We start from the raw sequence: 3,568 nt of genomic DNA, 5'->3' as shown, positions 1-3,568 counted from the left end.
GAGGGGCTGCAGAGAGAGGGGACGGAGCACACAGGTATGGGGAATCCCATGGGGAACCCGCCGCTAGCCCCAGAGAAAGATGCTCCCACGGCTCCTCACAGGGTTTCCACCCCCCGGCCAAGAGAGACATCAGCTCCCTGAGCCACAGGACGTGATTCAGTCTCTCATCTCCACCAGGATGTGGCTGTAGCCTCATCCTGCAAAAAATGTCTATTACCTGCCTAATTCCAGGGGAAAAATTACGATGATGTTTATTAACAGCTTTGAGACATTCCAATCTGCAAAATATTATGGTGCTTCTCTTTTTTTCTCCCAAGCACCCAGCAAATTGGACTGAAAATCCGGCATGCAGCGGACCACGCACCCTGCTGATGCCAGGCACCCGGCCTGGTGAAACCGGCGCTACACCCTCTCACCTTCCCTCTCCGGTGAGCACGGCTCCACGGCTGGACGCCTGTTGGGATGCGGGTAGAGGCGATGGTTCAGCGTCCCACGGCACAAAGGCAGCTGCCTCCGCGCAGGTCTAGAGACGGAGCTGTAATATTAAAGCTGAGATCAAACAAAGGCCATTCATCCTCAGATGTGGGGTTACGGGAGGAAACAGAGGAAACAGAGACTCAGCCGCAATTGTTTAACCATGTGCAGCCTCCCCGGCAGGCTGGTGCTGCCCCGTGCCTCGGGGGGCTGTGCTGGCCTGGGGACCCCCACCACGGAGCTGGTAAAGGCGGGGTTCTGCTGCGATCCTAGCAGCTTTTGGGATAACCCAGTACAGAAATCCTGTACCGTACACTCGGTACGAGCATCCGACATGAGCCAGCATCAGTAGGAACATGCAAAGAACTCTACAATCAAGCCCACGGTAATGTTATAATACATAATTAAAGCTATAAATATGCGTGAGGTGCCTGGACTCTCAAACAGTTATTTCTCTGATTAAATCAGCGCTCTGCATGTTTTAAAATGTTACTTGTGATAACTAACAGCGCCATTTGCCATAATCAGAAGCTGGTCTCCACCAGCCACTTAGAGCCCTGCGTTAAATGGGTTCAACCACTCCCCTGTGAACAGTCACGGTGGGTTAAAGCCAAGAGCCACCAAAGGCAATTAGCAAAGCCCAAGCATGCTGGAGCGAGCTGCAGCAAGAGGGATGAGGTCTGTGTGAACCCCGACTCAGGGCATGGCGTCTGACCTTGTCCTTGCAGGAAGGACATGGCTCTGCCCATCCAGGCTGGACCCTCCTGTTTTCAGGGAGTTTCAGCTCAAAGGTCGCCCTGAGCATCACCCTCCCTGCCAGTCCTGCTTTGAAATCCCCGTGGTGTTTGTGTTGGAACCTATTGTTTCTCCCTGGGCTTTTCCTCCTGTTCCTTCCTGCGATTGCTGCCGCTCCCATCGCTGCAAAGTCCCCAGCTGGGGGCTTAAATCACAGCCCCATTGCCTCCCGCCTTGCCGAGCTCCAGGAGACGATAAGCAGCCAGAATAAATAAGGTTTTAGCACAAGGCTGGTGAATTAGTTTGAGCTGGAAGGAGGCCTTGCCCCGACAAAACCTTGAGTGTCGAAAGGATGAATTAAAGTTGATGATCCAGTGGAAGTAACAGTATCAGCAGAACTGGCTGTTGTAGCGCTGACTATTAATGTTCCTGGGTAATGAGCCGTCCTGACCGCGGCCTTTATGGACCAGTGGTTTTCACGTCACTACCTTTCCAAAGGCAAAGCCGCAGAAAGGTGGGGGAGCCCAGAGCTCCACATCCATCCCACCCCACCCCATCGCATCCCACCCCACCGCCCTTGGCTGGAGAGCCCCAACGATCCCAGGACTCACTCTGCCACCGGGGAGAAACCCCCAAGAAATGCCACCCGCCTGCCATTTTCACCCTGGTGTCACCGTGGGGTAAGCAAGGGACCCCTGGGGACAGCCCGCTGCCCCTCACCATCACGAGGTCAGCCAAACCCCATGTTCGCTGCGGCACCCATCGGTCCCCTGCCCGGGAGGGATTCCTGCAGCGTTACAGGCTCCTCTTCCAATTGTGCCCACTCATATTTTTAATGTAGTATCTCCTCTTTATTATTATTTTTAATCGCTGAGCCCAGTGAGCACGATGACATTCAGCTTGACATTTCAAAGCTGTATTTAACGGATTATTTATTTGAATTTTCTGTTTATTTTGCTGTTCCCCCCCACCCGCTATCTTTTTATTGGGTTTTAGCATTTGCCCTTCGGAAGGTGGGCAAGGCAGATGATGTAAAAGAAGCCCGCCCCAGACCTCTGCCGGGTCGGGCAGTGGGGTGGCCCCGGTCCCTGTTCAGGACGAGGGGGTGACAATGGCTGGAGAGTGAGAGGAGCGGCAGGGCTCTGTTTCCCCATGGGCTTTGGCAGATGATGGGTTTGTTTCCAGGGCTTGTGCTGGTATCCCACCCCCCAAGGCAGAGGACGGGCAGCTTCTGACCCCGCCGTGTACCTCCTGGGATGGCTCTGGATGCTGGGGGTGGGACGGGGACTGGGGCTGGAGCCCAGACCCGCTGGCAGATCATCCAGCAAATTCCCACCTGCCTCTCCAAAATCCTCCCAAAAATGGAGACCCTGAGGGGTGGCCATATGAAACCTCCCCATTTCTCACTGCAAAAACCTCAAAGTTTGGAAAAAAAAGCCACATAACCATGAGCATGTTTCAATGCTTCTCTCTGGTTTGAAAATACCCTGCTCGAGCCAAAACCGCTTCGCTCCCTGTTTGGTCTATTCATCTCTGTCCTCCTACCTCAACAAAAATGAGCACAGGATCTACCCAAAATAGCCTTTTAGCCCAGCCAGCCGCTGAGGGCCCCGTCATTCCTGCAGCTGTATTTGTCTTGGTACCCGAGGAAGACTGAGTCCGGCTTGCGGGCGCCGGGGTGGGATTCCTGACAGGCGGCTCACACAACAGCAGCATCCCGGCGCTCACCGGGGGAGGATGAGGTCAGGGATGTTGTTCTTGGGAAGGCAACAGGAAATGGAGAGAACAGCAGAAAATGTTCAAATCCAGCTTTTCTGGGCGAAAGCTCTTCTGTGGCCAGCCCAGACGGGTGGGGGACGGATGTGACCGGGTCTACGGGGAAACCGGGGGAGCTCAGCCGGATCTGCACGCAGGGGATGTGACCATGCCCAGGGCGAGCAGGGGATGCTCAGTCCCCCGCAGCAGGTACCGCCTGGGCACGGGTACCGCCCAGGCTCTCAGCTGCCTGCACCAGGCATTTATAGAGACAGGCAGGCTGCCAGCACTGCCTTCTGCCTCCCCCAATGCCTGCGGGCAATGCTTTTACTGGAGGTACTGATACAGGTTGAGGGGAAAAAAATAATCAAATAAAATCAAATAATATAAGCAGATCAGCTTTTGAGCACAGAAGATCCTGCCTGTGCTGTCAAAGTGCATCGCGCTTTTACCCACACGATGCTACAGAACTGGGCTAGGGCCAGCATGTGCCTGTGCGGGGGTCCCCACAAGCACTCCTCCAGCACTGGGGAAACTGGGGATGCCCTTGGGTTAATGTTTGTCCTCCCACGGCACCCGCTCAGCACCTGCGGGGTGCTAAGGA

General features: G+C 54.9%; 1 protein-coding gene across 1 annotated transcript in view; it reads right to left on the bottom strand.

The window, feature by feature from the left end:
- CMKLR1 (chemokine-like receptor 1) overlaps positions 1-518 on the bottom strand; it is a 1,793-nt gene extending 1,275 nt beyond the window's left edge. The window contains exon 1 of the mRNA XM_009334402.1: positions 417-518. The gene's annotated coding sequence lies outside the window, so the exon portion shown is untranslated. The remainder of the gene's footprint in view (positions 1-416) is intronic.
- Between the last annotated feature and the right edge of the window lie 3,050 nt (positions 519-3,568).

The sequence above is a fragment of the Pygoscelis adeliae genome, unplaced genomic scaffold (genome assembly GCF_000699105.1).
Source record: "Pygoscelis adeliae isolate BGI_AS28 unplaced genomic scaffold, ASM69910v1 Scaffold262, whole genome shotgun sequence".
Lineage (NCBI taxonomy): Eukaryota > Metazoa > Chordata > Aves > Sphenisciformes > Spheniscidae > Pygoscelis > Pygoscelis adeliae.
The sequence above is the reverse complement of the archived record's forward strand: the minus strand, read 5'-3'. Positions and strand labels throughout refer to the sequence as shown.